The following is a 23,009-nucleotide window of genomic DNA, read 5'->3' on the forward strand; positions in this document are numbered from 1 at the left end:
AATTCAAATCCCTCTATGCTTTTGATGGATAAATACAAGCATAGAACCGGGAAATCGTGTCCTCAATTCTATGGAACCATTCAGTCACCTCAGTCGAGAGGTATCTGTTCTACAGGTACTGACTACGCCTGGGAAAACATATTCAAATATAAACTAAATCTCTTGAATATGAGCTGCTTAGGTATAGACAGGTATTCCCAAACTTTATCTGGGATCCGGGGAAAGCATTTTGAGTGGTTTAGATAGGAATAGGGCATGCATGCTTTGATTGCAGGATCTATCACTAGTTGGCAGAGGAAGAGGCAGGGGGCTGAAGAGCAGCTGAGGGAATAGGGTCTTGTTGGGAAAAGAGGTACACAATTACAGCACGCTTTAGTTAAGGGAGAGGTGGAAACATAAAGTAGTATTTATTTGAGAAAGAGGTAGACAATTGAAATAGGATAGACTGACTTAGAGCGACCACCTGCTGCAAGGGGGAAGTGAGAGTCCCAGTGATCAACATTCCTGACATGAACGCATATGACATTTATTGTCAGAGTGAGGGGAAGAACATCCTACACTTTTTTGGAGGCAGAAGAATCGAATTCTGTGGCGATAAATCACATTGGTTTGTCTTTTTTGCTTTCAGTGAAGAAAATAACTACATAGAAAAATGATTTACATTCTTTGGCACTGAATGGATATTAATGAGCTAAAAATAAATCTTGATTGGATGAGGATTTTGGCTGTAAATGGTGTTTTGAACCAATGAAAGCCCCCTTTCTGGCCTTATTTGCTTTGTGTATAACAAAACGCTAAAAACGGCAGTGAAAACTCTGGGAACAACTCTCTTGAGGCTTAACTGACCATAAAGATTTAAGTTTCGCTTGTCTTAAAGTTCTGCTTCTTCACCTGAAAAAAATTAAAGACCTAACTACCACTCATGGCTTTTCCAGATCAGGTTATGACAATGAATGCCTTTGTTTCTCCTGGAATACATTTTCAAAGGCAGTGGTAGATTACATTCAGTGCCTATTAGTCAGTAGTCAGTACGCCATCTATGTTTTTTGCTGTTTTGTGTACACAAAATAACTAGAAAAAAGTCTTTGCATTCTTTAGAGGCAGGAACGTTTAATCGTTACATGTGAGTGCATCAAATCTTCGTAACAAATTACATTAATACTTGCTGAGAAAACGTCTTAGAATTGTTAGGAAAAAGAAGAGCAGCATATTCAGAGGCTGCACCTCTGTGCACCATCTTGTTTTGAGGAAAGTATTTACATAAGTAGAAACCATCTTAGAATTCTTTGGAGACAGTACATCACATTCAGTGTCTGTCATTGAGTGTTACTTCTTTTTGTGCTGAGCCAAAATACATTCTTCTTGTGAAAATAATTACTTGCAATGCTTTGGAGCCATGAGTAGATTACATTCAGTGCCTATAACTAAGGGTTCATTTTTGAGATGAGACAAAATATGTGCTGTTTGCAAGGAACAACCCTATATTTGCTTGGTGGCAAGACTGCATTTAGAGGTTTCACTGGGTTTGTCCTCTTTATGTTACTAAATTAAATATGCCATGCAGCGAAAGAAAAATAAATTGAATTATTTTGAGGCTGGAGGAGATTTTATTAAGTGTTTGTTAATCAGTGTACAATCTTTTTGTGGGAAGACAAATATAGTAGTTAAGTGAAATGAAAGCTTATTGGAAATCTTTGCAGAAAGGGGCTGATGACATTGTGAAGAGACAGAACACGTTTTACTTGTGAAGATTAACAGTCCGATTCATGGAATAATTAGCGCGGCGCAAGTGGCCAAAAACGTGCGATTCGCAGTGGAATAGCGAAAATCGCATTGCAAGTGCGAAAATCGCACGAAAAGCAGCGCACATCGATTCATGGAAGGCCGTGCGCAGAAAACCATCGGATGTGCGCTAAAAAAGTGCGCAGCGCACATTGGCGCACAGGCCATCTAACGGTGTGCGCCAGGTCACAGCGAAAATCGCACAGGCCACAGCGAAAATCGCACATAGCGCGGCGCACACAACAAAAGTAGGCGGAACACGGGGCGTAACACTCGGAATGGGGAACAACTTGCCAAAATGTGGGCGTCACGGGGGAAGTACAGGGTGCAAGTGCGCGAAACGCCCACACGCTCGCCTACAACACGTATTCATGGAATCGAATAGGGCAAAAAAGCGCACGGTCAAACCAGCGCACAGGCACAAACACGACCGCCACAAGAAAGCAGGCGGTAGCGTCTCTGCCCCTGTAATAAATGTGCGCCAAAAGGTGCGCCAACAAATAGCACCTATATACAGCTATGATGAATGTCCTATACTGTGGCCCTCCAGGACAAATGATGTGCAAAGGGGTACCCACAAACACGGACACCCGCTGACTGAAAAATAATGTGTGCGTGTATTTCGGGGTGCGCGGGAAGTTTCACACGCGATTTGGCAGGGTACGTGGATTTCAGGGGTGCGCGGGAAGTTCCACACGCGATTTGGCCGGGTACGTGCACGGGAATTTCCACACGCGATTTGGCTGGGTACGTGGATCTCAGGGGTGCGCGGGAAGTTTCACACGTGATTTGGCAGGGTACGTGGATTTCAGGGGTGTGCGGGAAGTTCCACACACGATTTGGCCGGGTACGTGCGCAGGAATTTCCACACGCGATTTGGCTGGGTACGTGGATCTCAGGGGTGCACGGGAATTTTCACACGCAATTTGGCAGGGTACGTGGATTTCAGGGGTGCGCGGGAAGTTCCACACGTGATTTGGCCGGGTACGTGCACGGGAATTTCCAAACGCGATTTGGCTGGGTACGTGGATCGCAGGGGTGCGCGGGAAGTTTCACACACGATTTGGCATGGTACGTGTATTTCAGGGGTATGCGGGAAATTCTACACGCGATTTGGCTGGGTGCTCCCAGGTATTCCCTGTACACCCTCCACGGCCCCTGCAGGCAGCCGACACCACAGGGGACTACCCTGCACACCTGCTCATGTCACCCAACACCCCCACCCCCCAGCACTGTGGGGCACCCTCCACCAGGCCCCCACTGATGTCCCCTATCACCCCCACCCCCCAGCAGTGCAGGGGCAGCCTCCACCAGGCCCCCACTCATGTCTCCCACCACCCCCACCCCCTAGCAGTGCAGGGGCAGCACCACCAGGCCCCCACTCATGTCCCCTATCACCCCTACCCCCCAGCAGTGCAGGGGAAGCCTCCACCAGGCCCCCACTCATGTCTCCCACCACCCCCACCCCCCAGCCACCAGGGACAGCCTCCACCAGGCCCCCACACATGTCTCCCACCACCCCCACCCCCTAGCAGTGCAGGGGCAGCACCACCAGGCCCCCACTCATGTCCCCTATCACCCCCACCCCCTAGCAGTGCAGGGGCAGCCTCCACCAGGCCCCCACTCATGTCCCCTATCACCCCCACCCCCCAGCAGTGCAGGGGCAGCCTCCACCAGGCCCCCACTCATGTCTCCCCACCCCCCAGCAGTGCAGGGGCAGCCTCCACCAGGCCCCCACTCATGTCTCCCACCACCCCCACCCCCCAGCCACCGGGGGCAGCCTCCACCAGGCCCACACTCATGTCCCCTATAACCCCCACCCCCCAGCAGTGCAGGAGAAGCCTCCACCAGGCCCCCACTCATGTCTCCCACCACCCCCACCCCCCAGCCACCAGGGGCAGCCTCCACCAGGCCCCCACTCATGTCTCCCACCACCCCCACCCCCCAGCCACCATGGGCAGCCTCCACCAGGCCCCCACTCATGTCTCCCACCACCCCCACTCCCCAGCAATGCAGGGGCAGCACCACCAGGCCCCCATTCATGTCCCCTATCACCCCCACCCCCCAGCAGTGCAGGGGCAGCCTCCACCAGGCCTCCACTCATGTCTCCCACCTCCCCCACCCCCTAGCAGTGCAGGGGCAGCACCACCAGGCCCCCACTCATGTCCCCTATCACCCCCACCCCCCAGCCACCAGGGGTAGCCTCCACCAGGCCCCCACTCACGTCTCCCACCACCCCCACCCCCCAGCCACCAGGGGCAGCCTCCACCAGGCCCCCACTCATGTCTCCCACCACCCCCACCCCCCAGCAGTGCAGGGGCAGCACCACCAGGCCCCCACTCATGTCCCCTATCACCCCCACCCCCCAGCAGTGCAGGGGCAGCCTCCACCAGGCCCCCACTCATGTCTCCCACCACCCCCACCCCCTAGCAGTGCAGGGGCAGCACCACCAGGACCCCACTCATGTCCCCTATCACCCCCACCCCCCAGCTAGTGCAGGGGCAGCCTCCACCAGGCCCCCACTCATGTCCCCTATCACCCCCACCCCCCAGCCACCAGGGGCAGCCTCCACCAGGCTCCCAATCATGTCCCCTATCACCCCCACCCCCAGCCCCAGCCACCAGGGGCAGCCTCCACCAGGCCCCCACTCATGTCTCCCACCACCCCCACCCACCAGCCACCAGGGGCAGCCTCCACCAGGCCCCCACTCATGTCTCCCACCACCCCCACCCCCCAGAAGTGCAGGGGCAGCCTCGACCAGACCCCAATCATGTCTCCCACCACCCCCACCCCCTAGCAGAGCAGGGGCAGCCTCCACCAGGCCCCCACTCATGTCCCCTATCACCCCCACCCCCCAGCCACCAGGGGCAGCCTCCACCAGGCCCCCACTCATGTCTCCCACCACCCCCACCCCCTAGCAGTGCAGGGGCAGCACCACCAGCCCCCCACTCATGTCTCCCACCACCCCCACCCTCCCCCCGCCACCAGGGGCAGCCTCCACCAGGCCCCTACTCATGTCTCCCACCACCCCCCAGCCACCAGGGGCAGCCTCCACCAGGCCCCCACTCATGTCTCCCACCACCCCCACCCCCTAGCAGTGCAGGGGCAGCCTCCACCAGGCCCCCACTCATGTCCCCTATCACCCCCACCCCCCAGCCACCAGGGGCAGCCTCCACCAGGCCCCCACTCATGTCTCCCACCACCCCCACCCCCCAGCCACCAGGGGCAGCCTCCACCAGGCCCCCACTCATGTCTCCCACCACCCCACCCCCTAGCAGTGCAGGGGCAGCCTCCACCAGGCCCCCACTCATATCTCCCACCACCCCACCCCCTAGCAGTGCAGGGGCAGCCTCCACCAGGCCCCCACTCATGTCCCCTATCACCCCCACCCCCCAGCCACCAGGGGCAGCCTCCACCAGGCCCCCACTCATGTCTCCCACCACCCCCACCCCCTAGCAGTGCAGGGGCAGCCTCCACCAGGCCCCCACTCATGTCCCCTATCACCCCCCAGCCACCAGGGGCAGCCTCCACCAGGCCCCCACTCATATCTCCCACCGACCCCACCCCCTAGCAGTGCAGGGGCAGCACCACCAGGCCCCCACTCATGTCCCCTATCACCCCCACCCCCCAGCAGTGCAGGGGCAGCCTCCACCAGGCCCCCACTCATGTCCCCTATCACCCCCACCCCCCAGCCACCAGGGGCAGCCTCCACCAGGCCCCCACTCATGTCTCCCACCACCCCCACCCCTCAGCAGTGCAGGGGCAGCCTCCACCAGGCCCCCACTCATGTCTCCCACCACCCCCACCCCCCAGCAGTGCAGGGGCAGCCTTCACCAGGCCCCCACTCATGTCTCCCACCACCCCCACCCCCTAGCAGTGCAGGGGCAGCCTTCACCAGGCCCCCACTCATGTCTCCCACCACCCCACCCACCAGCCATCAGGGGCAGTCTCCACCAGGCCCCCACTCATGTCTCCCACCACCCCCAGCCACCAGGGGCAGCCTCCACCAGGCCCCCACTCATGTCTCCCACCACCCCCACCCCCCAGCCACCAGGGGCAGCCTCCACCAGGCCCCCACTCATGTCGACCACCACCCCAACCCCTAGCAGTGCACGGGCATCCTCCACCAGGCCCCTACTCATGTCCCCTATCACCCCCACCCCCCAGCCACCAGGGGCAGCCTCCACCAGGCCCCCACTCATGTCTCCCACCACCCCACCCCCCAGCAGTGCAGGGGCAGCACCACCAGGCCCCCACTCATGTCCCCTATCACCCCCACCCCCAAGCAGTGCAGGGGCAGCCTCCACCAGGCCCCCACTCATGTCCCCTATCACCCCCACCCCCCAGCCACCAGGGGCAGCCTCCACCAGGCCCCCACTCATGTCTCCCACCACCCCCACCCCCTAGCAGTGCAGGGGCAGCCTCCACCAGGCCCCCACTCATGTCCCCTATCACCCCCACCCCCCAGCCACCAGGGGCAGCCTCCACCAGGCCCCCACTCATGTCTCCCACCACCCCCACCCCCTAGCAGTGCAGGGGCAGCACCACCAGGCCCCCACTCATGTCCCCTATCACCCCCACCCGCCAGCCACCAGGGGCAGCCTCCACCAGGCCCCCACTCATGTCTCCCACCACCCCCACCCACCAGCCACCAGGGGCAGCCTCCACCAGGCCCCCACTCATGTCTCCCACCACCCCCACCCCCCAGCCACCGGGGGCAGCCTCCACCAGGCCCCCACTCATGTCCCCTATCACCCCCACCCCCCAGCAGTGCAGGGGCAGCCTCCACCAGGCCCCCACTCATGTCCCCTATCACCCCCACCCCCCAGCAGTGCAGGGGAAGCCTCCACCAGGCCCCCACTCATGTCTCCCACCACCCCCACCCCCCAGCCACCAGGGGCAGCCTCCACCAGGCCCCCACTTATGTCTCTCACCACCCCCACTCCCCAGCCACCATGGGCAGCCTCCACCAGGCCCCCACTCATGTCCCCCTGCACCCAGGTCCTCACAATCCCCAATCATGTGCGTTATGTTCAGCCTCCACACCCAAAATGCCCTACCAAGTAACCCATTCACCCACATGGAAATGGAAATTACATGTTACACCCCCAATGTTCATAAAGCAAATGAACCCATGTCCGTCACACACAATGGTTGCAATTGAATGGGAAAACACCCAACATGACATGCATGAAACCAATGAGATGATACCACACAGTGAAGTATGCAAACAAAATTGTATTAAAAAAAATTGAATGCAAATGAAATAAACTACAATGGCAATAAAATAAAGATAAGCTGCATGTCCGTCAAAAAAAATTAAAACTACAAATCCAAATTCAAAAAAATGTTGTCCAAAGTCACATTAAAAATAAAATCAATCCGAGAGAGAAAAATAAATGCAAAGACCATTGCTCCATGGTGAATAAATAAAAACTAAAAAAAACAATCCAATGAAGAACTATGTACAAAACATCCAAGGGTCCATGAGCCCAACTGAACAAAGGAAACCTACAAAAAACCCTAACTAAAATGCAACTATATACAAAAAGTGGAGCAGTGTCCGTCGACTCCAAATCATAAGAAGAAACAAAGGAAACCTAAAACTAAAGAACTATATACAAAGGCGGCGGGCAAGTCCAGCGGCTCACTCCGTGGTGTTCCGGGCCAGGGCATCATCAAACTCCTCTTCGATGTCCCGGAGGCGGTCCTGTTCCATGGCCCCGAGGGTCCGCAGGGACGACGCCATCTGCTCCTCCAACCCCCTGCGGATTGCCTCGAGGCACTCGGCCCGCCTCAAGGCCCTCCGCATGGAGTTCTCTGCCCTGACCATCGTGAGCCGCGCCTCTTCCACCCGCCGCCGCCGCTCCGCACCTATCTGCTGGCCCAACCGCAGCCACACGGAAGACACTTCCTGTCCTGGGTCCTCCTGCCCTCCGGCCGATGCCTGCCCCTCCGATGTTGATGGCCCCGAGCCATGATGCGTCCCACGTTGACTCTGCTGCTGCCTCCGACGCAACCGCCTCTGCCAGCACGACGGCATCCAGGCTGATGGAATCCACCGACTCCGTCGTGCACGTGCCCTGCCTGATGATGCCGGCACATCCTCCATCTGCTGGGGTACAGTTGCTGTGGTGTCCACCCCTGATGGACCTCCGACTCCCGACTGTGGCAGGGATGGGATCCCCACCGAGCTGGCTGCATTGGTCAGGGCAGGTCCACAGGGGGCCCTGGTGGCATCTGGGCCGGAAGACGGCAAGGAGAACGACCGGCGTATAGCCTCCACAGAGGAGGAGAGGGCCGCCAGATTGGCCGACACATGCAGGAAACCCCCGAACATGGAAGATCCCAATTGGGCCACGTCGGCACGGTGCTCTTCGTGATGACGTGCGTGCTCCTCCCGGGAAGCACGCACGTCATCACGAATTGCACCCGCGCGCATCGCGACCCCAATCAGGACCTTCTCCATACGGCCACGGGTCCCCTCATCGACAGGTGGAGGGGAGTCAGGTGACATGGACATCACCTCTACCTGCGGACGGGCCTGGGACGGGGCATCCCTGCTGGTGCATGGTGGTGCACTCACAGGGTCAGGGACAGCGACATGCACAGGCCCCTCCACGATGACCTGTGCTGCCTCCTACCCCTGCCCCTGGACTGCACCACTTGCACCAGCAGGGATGCCCCCACCAGGCCCCATGTGTGCCTCAGTGGCGGCCTCCTCCTCCTCTGTGGAAACCACCAACCTGGATGGCTCCTCACCGTCTTCCGCCGTAGCAGGCCCCTGTGGGGGCTCACCCACCCCTTCCGCTGCAGCCGTGGGGGCATCCCCGCCGCCTTTCTCCACAGCACCGTTGCATGCCATGGACATTTCCATACATGTCCAATGGACTCTTGAAACATACAATGATATGGAACTCACATGCATCATGGGTCATGCCTATCACATGCACACACTTCACCTCAGTCACATCCATCTGGCCTCATACACCCCAAACACAGCGGATACAAGGATAACTAGGCTGCATCAGTGAATCTGTGCATTGTCACAGACATGTGTCATGCATCCATGGCATTCACAAGTCACAGACACGCAGGTCAGGCACACAGACATGGCTACCATATATGTACCTGGCATCAGCACCCATCCCTCACCCCCACCCATGTCCAGCAACAGAGACTGGCATGCTCTCATGTGTAAAATCTGCATAGGGCTCCCCATGTCGCATTTAAACACATGCAACGACCATGTGGTTCACACATCACTGGTCACACATGCATTACCGTCCCTGCACACATACATGCGTACATGGCCTATGTCACACATACAGGCAAGTATCAGACAACCAGCACACCGCAACATGCCCTGTCTCACACAGCAATGCTTGGCCGCTTACCGCTCAACTCCAGACGGGTCTCCCTCTCAAGGATCTGGGCGTGGAGCGCTGGGCGTACGCGTTCCAGGACCCTCATCTGGATGGAACTCATGCGGCCCCGGCCCCCCTCCACGAGGCGCCGTGCCTTCACGAGGGTCCTGGACCTCAAGTCCACCCAGCGCTTCTTGATCTTCTGGACGTCGCGGGTTGCCACCCCGTCCGCGTTGATGGCAACCACACAATCGGCCCAGATCCTCTCGCATCCTTCCTTGCTGGCGCGGAACGAACCAAAGACGGCATCATACTGCCCCAGGACATGCTCCACCAGGACACCAACTTCGGTGGCAGTGAAGCTGGTGCCCCTCTGCCCCTCTGGCCTGGAGTTGCCACTGGTGCCAGATGTCGAAGTGCCCGACATGGCAACCCCAGAGGCAGGAGTGGGTGGGCAACTGGGTCCTGGGGCTGGGCTGTGGAGCGATGTTATCCCAGTCAGGAGTCTTCTGTTCCAGCAGGGGTGGACACAGCAACTGGACCCCTGCAGATGGCTGATGTGCAGGCACCAAATGGCAGGGCACGGTGGCAGCAGGCAGGCAGGCAGCAGCAGATGGCACGTGGGAGGCTGCTTGGGGCACTGGGGGGCAGTAATTCGGCCTTCTGGGCAGGAGCGTGGTCTTCCGTGTGTTTTCGCGTGGCCAGCTTGATACGGAGTGATTTGGCACGTGAAAATCCTGCACGTCAGCGTGAAATTCGAGGAAAGGCCCTTAGCGCATAAACGCGTCAGCATGCTTACGCGATTCTATTGGACCAAAGGCCCTCAGCGCGTAAGCGCGTCTGTGACGTGACCCGCACGGGTGTTTCCCTCATAGCACGTGATGACGGAGCACACGTGGAAAGACTGCACGTCAGAGTGTCATCGCGTGTAATTGGACAAAAGTGCGCGTACACGCGATTGGCCTATGTATGTGTATTTCAGGGGTGCGCGGGCACTTACACACGCGAGTACATCAGCGCACGTGTAATCCGGGGTGCGCTGGAATTTCCACACGCTATTGGCCTGGGTACGTGGATTTCAGGGGTGCGCGGGAAATTTCACACGCTCGCCTACAACACGCGCAAAGAAACACGTACGCCAGTAGGAAGCAGGCATACGTCGACCCGCGACGCATAAATTTCCGCGCAAAAAACTAACAAGCTCAGACGCCAGGATGAATATACCGTTCCTAGCAGCAGTGGCCGTGGGCTACCAAAGGAGGAGCAGGAGGATAGTCAGGGCCAGAATTTTCACACCCAGAACCAGCCTTTTTGGAATGCCTGATGACCAGGTGTATGGGAGGTACAGGTTTCCACCACACATAATACTGGACCTGGTGAGTGAGTGGGAGGATGACCTCACATCACCCACCCTGTGCTCCCAAGCACTCAGCCCCCTGGAGAAGGTCCTCAATGTACTGCACTTCTTAGCCACTGGATCATTTCAGCGGACAAGTGCCATAGTGGGTGGGGTGTCACAGGCCACGCAGTCACGCTCCCTACACCAGGTCTTGAACATTATCACTGCACGCCCATCAGTCCGCAGGCACATATACCTGCCCAGAACACCTGCAGAAAGGCATGCTGCCGCCCTGGATTTTGACGGTGTGACACGATTCCCCAAAGTGCTAGGTGCCATCGACTGCACCCATGTGGCTCTACGTCCCCCCAGGGCATCTGAGCACATCTATAGGAACCGCAAGCACTGGCATTCCATCAACGTGCAGGTAGTATGTAATGCCAAGGGAATCATCACCTCAGTATATGCCAACTATCCAGGGTCCACCCACGACAGCTTCATTTACCGAATGTCCACCCTAAGCCGGGACCTAGAAGCTGGGCGGCATGGCGATACATGGCTGCTTGGTGAGTATGAATGCCACTGCACATGCATGCATGTCAGATACTGAGCAAGGTCACAACCCCACCAATGATACCCATCACCACCTCCACAGGGGACAGTGCCTACCCTCTCAGCCCCCACATGATGACGCCAATTCGGAACCCCACCACGCCACCCGAGGTAAGATATAACAGCCCACATTGCAACCCGGGGCATAGTGGAGCGCACATTCGGAGTGCTTAAGTCACGCTTTCGCTCCCTTGACCGTTCTGGCGGGCAGCTGTTATACGCTCCCCCAGTAGTGTGCAGGATCATAGTGGCAGCATGTGTCCTGCACAACGTTGCAACACGCCGGGGCCTGGCCGTGGACATGGTGGTGCCCCCACATCCCCAACCACATGCACGCCTGCTGCGCATGGGAGGGGAAAGGGCACGGGGGAGGCAGCCCGTACACAGCTAGTGGCTAATTACTTCACATAGAAATCACACCCCTTTGTGGAGTACACACTGCCCTGGCACATACCATCTGACAATCAATTATGACTCAACCTGACAATGATCCTGAATGTCTGGAGAATCAACCGTCAAAACCATATCAGCCTGAGATTGTTCACCTGGAAGTGTTACAATGTGTGCATCCCTACCTACACAGACACCACCAATGCAGTTTCGTGAAAAGACACATTCATGCAGCTAAAATGAATACCCACTTGCAAAATGCAACATGAGAACAGTGCCATGTCACCCAACCCATCCCCAGCACCGCCACACGACACACCATGCTATGTCATGCTATGTGCGGGTAAACAAAGTAATCCCCACAACATGACACAAGTGTCACAAAGTACAGTGTCCCTAATTGAAACTCGCGACACCTGAAATGCTCACAGTAATGCGGGACCAACAACACACTTGAGCAGGTATTTAGCAATAACACTTATCAGCTACTGACCCTCAAAACTACCATTAACATGACATTACGAATGTAAGAAATTAGTAGTCTCACCACCTGGAAATGCCTGCACTCCCACGACTTCCAAATGTACAGTGTTGCCGCCATGTAGAGTTGTAGGTGCACTGCTGCCAACATGGACTCCATCTCCAAAGTAGAGGGCCTTGTGTAGACATGAGGAAAGGACCTGCAAATTAGGAGGTAGACATGGATGATGAGTTACACATCTATGCAACATGCAGTGTACAACACAACAGCAATATGCACTAAGAATGTATACACAGTATTGACTAGACTACCCACACATGTAGTGGGAGTCCAATGTCACCATGTACATCAATGTCACTTGGGCACACCCTTTGCAAGCCCATGGAAACGGGAAGCAGGAGGGGTGTGTGTGACAAAAACCCAAGCATCTGAACCAAATACATGACAAGCCTGAATGTGCCCAGCCACAATGCAGCGTATGCCCGCGGGAGCCACACAAGGCAACACACTGTCCCAAAAAAAAAAAAAAAAAATCAAAAATGGCCATTAATGGGCCCGGGGGGGTTCGGGAGGCCACCCAGGAGGTCCGAGGATAGGGTGCACACCAAAACCCACCTGTGTGGATCTTGCGAAAAAAAAACACCTCCATGGGCTCATGGCCCACACGGCTACCCTTTTGTGGGAGTATCACTGCTGTCGCTATTCTCACCCTGTGCAGCTGCATCCGGAGGTGGTGGCACTATGGGAGGCAGCCCACGCAAGGCCCTAGTCTGTTCCTCCATGGCTGCAAGCATGCGGGTGTGGTAGGTCTCGTTCTGGAGGATGAGTGTGCGGAGGTCCCCATGCAACAACTCACGGGATGCCCGGACCTCCGCCCTAGTTGCCTGCATCTCAGCTGAGAGCGTACGGGTGAGACGCTCCAGCTGCTGTTCTGTCCTTTGGTTTGTTGAAGCCTCAAGCTCAACAAGAGTCGTCCTGAGGTGAAGGAGTTCCAGCCTCAGGGCTTCCCTGTGGCCCTGGGACTCTATGGAGATGGCTTCCTGCAGAGTCGCCAGTGCCGCCCGCCTGTCTCTGTCGGACGCCAACATGTCCTCCCTGTGTGACTGGCAGATGAAGTCGGTTGCCTGCTGTAGTCGCTCCATCAGCCTTTCGGGGGGGACAATGGAAGTGGCCACCCTATCCATGGCCTGAGCCATCATCTCTGATGATGCTGCCTGTTGGGTTGCCATACCGTAAATGGATTGCTCCCCTGCGGTATTGCCAGGTGGCGTACGGCCACCACGTCGGCGGGCACCACACCTGTCTGGGGCAAGGCGAACTGCGCCTTGCTGTGCCGGCACTGCCTGAGGCTGCAGGACTGCATTCCCCCTCTGATCTGCTGGCCCAGGAACAGGATCAGATGTAGCGGAGTGTGACCCTGCATCCGTAACCACCAAAGGCGTACCTGCCAACACTGACATCCCCATTGAGGGTTCTAACCCTGGTGCAGGTGGGTCGGACAGAACAGAATCCCTCCCAGGAACACTCACCTGCGACGGCACGTAGGTCTCATCATCCGAATCAACACCTGAGTACAGCTCAGAGGAGGTGCAGCCAGAGACACCCCTTGAGAGCACGACCTGCAGCAGTTGTGGGTTCTCACCCACCACCACACCACGTCCCTCACTGGTGGTCGGTCGGCCCTCAGACCCCTCCTGGGTCTGCACCATCTCCACAACCCCAGCAGTATCAAGTGCGTCTTCCCCTGCAAAGACATAAAAGAAAACAAATGGAAACAGGCATTAGCACCATGGTACACAATGAGGGCTGAGAAGCAACAGAACCAGTACTTGATTGACACATGTCCCACATGACTAATACCCTCCCATGCATGCACCCTCACTGCATATGAAGGGGAGGAAAATGGCACACATTGATGACACCAAGATGGAAGATGAACACATTTGCTGCATGCTGCCTAGCAGTGGCATCACACATTGGCCTGTGATTGCCAGGTGAAATACACATGCCATCACACAGATAGCATGTACCATTGCTATTGAGTGAAGATGGAGAGGAGGGCAGCATTTATTCATTCAGTCCAGTTCCCTCATGTAATAGCTTTTCTAATTCAAACAGGTCTGATTTTTCACCTGGAGCTGCCAGTCCAAAATGGTCCGATTGCACAGGGACATGTCTAAACAAATGATATCCAGGTAACAAAGTCACTCCACTTTACCATAGCCATGTCAGACATGTGACTAGAGGACTGAGAAATGCCTAGTAAAAGTGGTGGAATGCAAACAATCTGCCTGAATGAACAGAGAAAAATAAGCAACAATGTTGTGGCAAGGTGACACTTCAAGGGCAACTGGCGTGCTGTTGGGCTAGATGTCTACTGTTGGCAGAAGGAATACTGCTATGGCCAAATGCTGCTGCGCAGAATGTATTGCATGAAGCACATGGGTGACCCAAACAACTCAGGCGCACACACCCTCACCTGGCACACAAACAGAAGCCCTCACACACACACCATGCACATGGATGACACACACATGCATGTGCACTCACCGGACAATGCTTCATAATCTGGCAGATCTCCCACGCCTTGGATCTGTTCCTCCGTGACGTAGGTCCCAGCGACTGACTCATGTGGAGCGAGTTCCATGTCTTCTACTGGAGACCCACCTCCAGTCACTAGAGTTGCGGCATGACTTGAGGCCAGCTTATTCTTTGCCCTGCGCTTTAGGTCATTCCAGCGCTTATAGCAATCATTGGCTGTGTGCCTCACGATTCCAAGGGCACTTACGATGTCCGCAACGGTCTGCCAGTGTGCCTGGCGTTGTGCAGGTGTTGTCTTGGATTCTGCAACAATGACCGTTTTGTTATCATGTGCGGACACATACTCGACAAGTGCATTCAGTTCGGCATCCGTGAAGCTGGGCTTCCTCGATGGGCCGGACTGTGTAGCCGTGTCTGGGGCATCAGCCTGTGTCGGACGAGCACTCTTCCTCTTCCGCTTGGAAGGTGGTGGTGATCCTGAGTGTCCTACGCCGCTCTGGACACTAGGGGCAGGAGCCCTGGTGGACTCTGTATCAGGAGTGTGGGATTGCACACTCAGCATGGGAGTTGGTGCAGGCATTGGCTCAAGTGTAATGGTGTCAGGGGAAATGTCAGCAGGATGGACTAGGACCGACACTGTCCTGGCTGGGTGTGTGAGAGCTGGGGTGGATGGAGCCGCAGCTGCCCCTGCAGCCTCTCCATCCTGCCTACTTGGGGCAGCAGATGACCTTGCTGCCCCTGATCCACGTGGCCTGATGACATCAACGTGCACCAGCGCACGTGTCATAGGCCTGCTGACCTGGAAGTCAGCCATGGAGTCAGCCAGGTCTGGTGCCACAATGGGCTGGTCCAACAAGGGCTGAGCATGGATGGTGTCAGCCACATCACCCTCAACCATGTGGGGGCGGGGGGGATTATGGGTGCCCTTGACTGGTCCTCCACACATGGGGGGACAGGGTCACCCTGCAAGTAACGACCACGTCCCCTACCGGATCCACCACGGCCACCACTTGTGGCTCGTCCACCTTTGCCACCCTTACGGATTCCTCGCCTCCCAACCATGGCACTGATGTTAATGTGCGTATGGGAGTGGCTGTAAACTATTGTCCTGGGCAATTGGGGGTCAAAGGGGTTGGGTAGCAGATGGTAATCGTACCCTAGTGCTCTAGCAAGGCTGAATGTGACCCCTGGGGAAAGATGACGGGTCACGCAACGCACAGGAAGCCCAAAAAAGGGAGATAACGTGCACGCAACCCCTCCTAGACCACGTGTGCGGAAAAATAAACCTGCACTACGCTGTGGCACCCAGTAACACAAGAATGAACGTATGCGTGTCACATGCAGCCTAGAATGACCTCTGAAGGGGTAGGCTACACACGGGGCAAGCACAGATGTTAGATACGTGCGTGACTCACCGTCTACCAGGAAAAAGAGGGTGAAAAAGAAGCGCGTGTGCCCGTTGGCAACACCCCCGCCAAAAGAAGAATTGTACGCTGTCTGAGGAGACAGGACAACAGTAAAAGGGAACGCTGTTTGAGGGAACAGGCCCAGGAAAACCAGAAAAAGAGAAAAAAGAGAAAAAGCTGTCAGAGGTAACAGGGAGTACGAACTTGAAACGCTGTGAAGTAAATCGCGTGTGAAACGACAAGAAGTACAGATTTCACCCACTCGCTCTCCACGAAAAGCACGTACAAGGAAATGGTGTTCTACACATACCTTTTATGCAGGCCCACACATCCAGCGTCACTTCCGCGTGTACGCGCTAGGGCCATTTCCACCAATTACACGCTTTGTCACTTCCGCGTGTACACGCTAAGGCCATTTTCACCAATTACACGCTTTGACACTCGGACGTGTCTTTCATTTTTTTAACACGCAACATTTCAAACGTGTGCCATATTCAACGTGCACGTGACTTCATAGACGCGCATACGCTGGTGGCCTTTGGGCCAATGAATGTACAGACGTGTGCTGACGCGCTTACGCGCTAAGGGCCTTTCCTCGAATTACACGCAGACGTGCTGGATTTTCACGTGCAAAATCACTCCGTATCAAGCTGGCCATGCGTTCACACACGGAAGACCACGCTCCTGCCCAGAAGGCCGAATTACTGCCCCCCAGAGACCTGAGCACACTCCCACCTGCCATCTGCTGCTGCCTGACTGCCTGCTGCCCACGTGCCCTGAAATTTGCTGCCTGCACATCAGCCAGGGGTGCTGTTGCTGTGACCACCCCTACTGGAACCGAAGACTCCCAACTGCTTTTCCATCGCCCCACAGCCCAGCCCCAGGACCCAGTTGCCCACCCACTCCTGCCTCTGGGGTTGCCATGTCGGGCACTGGAACATCTGGCACCAGTGGCAACCCCCGGCCAAGGAGGCAGAGGGGCACCAGCTTCACTGCCACCGAAGTTCGTGTCCTGGTGGAGCATGTCCTGGGGCAGTATGATGCCCTCTTCGGAAGGTTGCGCGCCGACAAGGAAGGACGGACTCGGATCTGGATGGACATCGTGACTGCCATCAACGCGGAGGAGGTGGCAGTCCGCGACTACGAACGTGTCAGGAAGCGCTGGGAGGACTTCAGGTCCAGGACCCTCAACAAGGCCCGGCGCCTCCTGAAGGCAGCGGATGCTAAGGGGCGTCGGGGCCACTTGTCGGAAGATCAGATGAGGGTCCTGGAACGCATATCCCCAGCGCTCCACGTCCAGGTCCTTGAGAGGCAGACCCGTCTGGAGTCGAGCGGTAAGTGTACATGCATACTGATTGTAAGCTGTGCGTGTGGTGTGCCAGGAGTGTGCAGGTTGAACATGTATTTTTATGTGGGCAAGTAGGGGGGGGTGTACAGGGCCGTGAGGGTGACACATGCGAGGGGTCTCATGTGTGACACATGGATGGTGCTTGTGTGTGTGGGCTTGCATGGCACAGGATGTGGAGGAATGATTGTCAGGTGTGACATGGAAGTCGATCGGAACACTGCGACAGTTGGCGGAGGTGTACACATGCATGCAAGTTTGGTGGTGTGTGTGCATGTGTAGTGTACTCCCTATGTTGCATGTGATGTGTGGATGACCTTTGGCTGCTCATGCTGTTGTATGTGAATAGATGGTGCTGGCTGTTGCAATATGGCTGTGGTATGGCTCATGTGTGCAAGTTGAAATGACATGTGTGTTGGGGATTGTGATGCCATGTCTGAGGTTTACCAATGCCACACATGTATAACTGTCATGTGTGTATGAGTCCATTGTACAGTGCCCTGATGCCTGTGTTTTCTTTCTCCCTGTCTGCAGCATCAACTGATGAAGAGGGCGGAGAAGGTGCTGTGGAGCACAGCGGCAGGGGTCGCACCACCAGCCGGAGACGCAAGGCCCAGATCCCCTCCCAGGTTCTGATCTCGTCGGGGAGTGAGGAGTCCGGTGCCGTGTCCCAGGCCGCAGCTGCCGAGGGGAGGTCCAAGAGGCGGAGGTTGGAGTTGGACTCCTCGGCAGCAGAAGGGGCAGCTGGGACCCCACAGTGCCCAACGGAGGAAGATGGCACGGAGTCATCCAGGTTGGTGGGGAGTTTGGAGGAGGAGGAGGCCGTGCAAGCGACAGAGGCGGGGTCTGGAGGTGGGGATTCCACTGGTGCTAGTGGTGCAGTGCAAGAACAGGGACAGGAGGCAGCACAGGCCGCCGCGGAGGTGCCTGTGTACAATCCTGTCCCTGCTCCTGTCACTGCATCATCTTGCACCAGCGGGGATGCCTAACTCCAGACCCGTTCTCAGGGAGGGGATTGGCTTACAACACCTGGCCTTCCTCTCCCTGCGGATGTGGCTATCCTGCACCAGGTTGAGCCTGTCCAGGGTGGGGTGGCGTTGCGTCAACGGCCCATGTGAGCTGACCTGCAGTCTTTTCATGATGAGTCTGCACGTCTTCTCGCATGGCTCGTTGACCGCGTTGAGCCACTGGGACAGCTCACCAGGGCTGGATTCCTCCGTTTCCTGGACCTTGTTCCGACCCCCTCTTCCACGGAACCCCCTATGCCCCAGTCGTCCTCCATGCCATCTTCCCACCCATGTGTCACCTGGGTGCCCTCTGGAGCTGCCTCCGACCGTGCGGCCAGGCTGGTGGACAACAGATCCCTGCCACAGTCAGGAGTCGGACGTCCAGCAGGGGTGGCCACATCAACGACTGCACCCCAGCTGGAGGAGGATGTGCAGGCACCATCGGACAGGGCACATGGACAGCAGCAGCTGCAGCAGCAGGAGGCTGTAGGTGGGAGCCACGATAGCTCGGGGCCTTCAACATCGGAGGGGCAGGCATCGGCCAGAGGGCAGGAGGACCCTGGACGGGAAGTGTCTTCCGTGTGGCAGCGGTTGGGCCACGCCATAGATGTGGAGCGGCGGCGGGCGGAAGAGGCGCGGCTCACGATGGTCAGGGCAGAGAACTCCATGCGGAGGGCCCTGAGGTGGGCCGAGTACCTCGAGGCAATCCGCAGGGAGTTGGAGGTGAACATGTTGGCGTCCCTGCGGACCCTCAGGGCCATGGAACAGGACTGCCTCCGGGACATAGACGAGGAGTTCGATGATGCCCTGGCCCGGAACACCACTGAGTAAGCCGCTGGACTGGCACGCCGCCATTGTATATAGTTATTTAGTGATAGGTTTCCTTTATAGTTTATTTTTATTTGGAGTCGACGGACACTGCTCGACCTTTTGTATATAGTTCCATTTTAGATAGGTTTTTTGGTAGGTTTCATTTCTTCTGTTGGGATGATGGACCCTGAATACTTTGTACATAGTTGGACTTTGCATTTGGATATTTTTTTTACTAGGAATATTTTTTTCCATGGAGCAATGGTTTTCTATTTCTTTTTTCCCTTCATTTCCTTTTTATGGACTTGAACTTTGGAAGAAATTTTTTTGGATTATCAGTTATTGATTTTAATTTGAAAAGGGACAGCCAGCTTATTTTTTTTTTTTTTTTACTTGTGTATTTTGTTTAATTTTGATTGCCATTACTGTTGTTTTTAATACATTATTTTGATTTTTTCATTCTTCAATGTGTGGTTTCATCTCATTGTTTTCATGCATGTCATGATATGGGTTTTCAGGTTCACTTGCAACCATTGTGTGTGTGTGAGACATATGTGTTCATTTACATTGTTTCCATTGGAGTAGTATCATGGGCGCATGTAATACTTGGTTGTGTCTTTGGGCTGTGGTGGCTGGCCATGAGGCCGATGCTTGAGGATTGTCAGGGCCTATGGGCAGGGGGACATGAGTGGGGGCCTGGTGGAGGCTGCCCCACACTGCTGGGGGGGTGGGGGGTGGGAGACATGAGTGGGGGCCTGGTGGAGGCTGCCCCTGCACTGCTGGGGGGTGGGGGTGGTGGTAGACATGGGTGGGAGCCTGGTGGGGGCTGCCCATGGTGGCTGGGGGGTGGGGGTGGTGGGAGACATGAGTGGGGGCCTGGTGGAGGCTGCCCCACAGTGCTGGGGGGTGGGGGTGGTAGTAGACATGGGTGGGAGCCTGGTGGGGGCTGCCCATGGTGGCTGGGGGTGGGGGTGGGTGGGAGACATGAGTGGGGGTCTGGTGGAGGCTGCCCCTGCACTGCTGGGGGTGGGGGTGATAGGGGACATGAGTGGGGGCCTGGCGGAGGCTGCCCCTGCACTGCTGGGGGGTAGGGGTGGTGGTAGACATGGGTGGGAGCCTGGTGGGGGCTGCCCATGGTGGCTGGGGGGTGGGGGTGGTGGGAGACATGAGTGGGGGCCTGGTGGAGGCTGCCCCACAGTGCTGGGGGGTGGGGTGGGTGGGAGACATGAGTGGGGGCCTGGTGGAGGCTGCCCCTGCACTGCTGGGGGGTGGGGTGGGGGTAGACATGGGTGGGAGCCTGGTGGGGGCTGCCCATGGTGGCTGGGGGGTGGGGTGGGTGGGAGACATGAGTGGGGGCCTGGTGGAGGCTGCCCCTGCACTGCTGGGGGGTGGGGGTGGTGGTAGACATGGGTGGGGGCCTGGTGGAGGCTGCCCCTGCACTGCTGGGGGGTGGGGGTGATAGGGGACATGAGTGGGGGCCTGGTGGAGGCTGCCCCCGGTGGCTGGGGGGTGGGGGTGGTGGGAGACATGAGTGGGGACCTGGTGGAGGCTGCCCCTGGATGCTAGGGGGTGGGGGTGGTGGGAGACATGAGTGGGGGCCTGGTGGAGGCTGCCCCTGGTGGCTGGGGGGTGGGGATGGTGGGAGACATGAGTTGGGGCCTGGTAGAGGGTGCCCCACAGTGCTGGAGGGTTGGGGGGTGGGAGACATGAGTGGGGGCCTGGTGGAGGCTGCCCCTGGATGCTGGGGGGTGTGGGTGGTGGGAGACATGAGTGGGGGCCTGGTGGTGCTGCCCCTGCACTGCTAGGGGGTGGGGGTGGTGGGAGACATGAGTTGGGGCCTGGTGGAGGGTGCCCCACAGTGCTCGGGGGTTGGGGGGTGGGAGACATGAGTGGGGGCCTGGTGGAGGCTGCCCCTGCATTGCTGGGGGGTGGGGGTGGTGGTAGACATGGGTGGGAGCCTGGTGGAGGGTGTCCCACAGTGCTGGGGGGTGGGGTGGGTGGGAGACATGAGTGGGGGCCTGGTGGAGGCTGCCCCTGCACTGCTGGGGGGTGGGCGTGGTGGGAGACATGAGTGGGGGCCTGGTGGTGCTGCCCCTGCACTGCTAGGGGGTGGGGGTGGTGGGAGACATGAGTGGGGGCCTGGTGGAGGGTGCCCCACACTGCTGTGGGGCGGTGGGGGGTGGGAGACATGAGTGGGGGCCTGGTGGAGGCTGCCCCTGCACTGCTGGGGGTGGGGGTAATAGGGGACATGAGTGGGGGCCTGGCGGAGGCTGCCCCTGCACTGCTGGGGGTGGGGGTGGTGGTAGACATGGGTGGGAGCCTGGTGGGGGCTGTGGATGGTGGCTGGGGGGTGGGGGTGGTGGGAGACATGAGTGGGGGCCTGGTGGAGGCTGCCCCACAGTGCTGGGGGGTGGGTGGGAGACATGAGTGGGGGCCTGGTGGAGGCTGCCCCTGCACTGCTGGGGGGTGGGGGTGGGGGTAGACATGGGTGGGAGCCTGGTGGGGGCTGCCCATGGTGGCTGGGGGGTGGTGTGGGTGGGAGACATGAGTGGGGGCCTGGTGGAGGCTGCCCCTGCACTGCTGGGGGGTGGGGGTGGTGGTAGACATGGGTGGGGGCCTGGTGGAGGCTGCCCCTGCACTGCTGGGGGGTGAGGGTGATAGGGGACATGAGTGGGGGCCTGGTGGAGGCTGCCCCCGGTGGCTGGGGGGTGGGGGTGGTGGGAGACATGAGTGGGGGCCTGGTGGAGGCTGCCCCTGCACTGCTGGGGGGTGGTGGTAGACATGGGTGGGGGCCTGGTGGAGGCTGCCCCTGCACTGCTGGGGGGTGGGGGTGATAGGGGACATGAGTGGGGGCCTGGTGGAGGCTGCCCCCGGTGGCTGGGGGGTGGGGGTGGAGGGAGACATGAGTGGGGGCCTGGTGGAGGCTGCCCCTGGTGGCTGGGAGGTGGGGGTGATAGGGGACATGAGTGGGGGCCTGGTGGTGCTGCCCCTGCACTGCTAGGGGGTGGGGGTGGTGGGAGACATGAGTGGGGGCCTGGTGGAGGGTGCCCCACAGTGCTGGGGGGGTTGGGGGGTGGGAGACATGAGTGGGGGCCTGGTGGAGGCTGCCCCTGCACTGCTGGGGGGTGGGGGTGGTGGTAGACATGGGTGGGAGCCTGGTGGAGGGTGCCCCACAGTGCTGGGGGGTGGGGTGGGTGGGAGACATGAGTGGGGGCCTGGTGGAGGCTGCCCCTGCACTGCTGGGGGGGTGGGGGTGGTGGGAGACATGAGTGGGGGCCTGGTGGTGCTGCCCCTGCACTGCTAGGGGGTGGGGGTGGTGGGAGACATGAGTGGGGGCCTGGTGGAGGCTTCCCCTGCACTGCTGGAGGGTGGGGGTGATAGGGGACATGAGTGGGGGCCTGGTGGTGCTGCCCCTGCACTGCTAGGGGGTGGGGGTGGTGGGAGACATGGGTGGGAGCCTGGTGGGGGCTGCCCATGGTGGCTGGGGGGTGGGGGTGGTGGGAGACATGAGTGGATGCCTGGTGGTGCTGCCCCTGCACTGCTAGGGGGTGTGGGTGGTGGGAGACATAAGTGGGGGCCTGGTGGGGGCAGCCCCTGCACTGCTGGGGGGTGGTGGTAGACATGGGTGGGAGCCTGGTGGAGGGTGCCCCACAGTGCTGGGAGGGGGGTGGGGGGGAGACATGAGTGGGGGCCTGTTGGAGGCTGCCCCTGCACTGCTGGGGGTGGGGGTGATAGGGGACATGAGTGGGGGCCTGGTGGAGGGTGCCCCACACTGCTGGGGGGGTGGGAGACATGAGTGGGGGCCTGGTGGAGGCTGCCCCTGCACTGCTGGGGGTGGGGGTGGTGGTAGACATGGGTGGGAGCCTGGTGGGGGCTGCCCATGGTGGCTGGGGGGTGGGGGTGGTGGGAGACATGAGTGGGGGCCTGGT

This window comes from Ambystoma mexicanum, chromosome 6p (assembly GCF_040938575.1).
Source record: "Ambystoma mexicanum isolate Mex_15411 chromosome 6p, UKY_AmexF1_1, whole genome shotgun sequence".
Lineage (NCBI taxonomy): Eukaryota > Metazoa > Chordata > Amphibia > Caudata > Ambystomatidae > Ambystoma > Ambystoma mexicanum.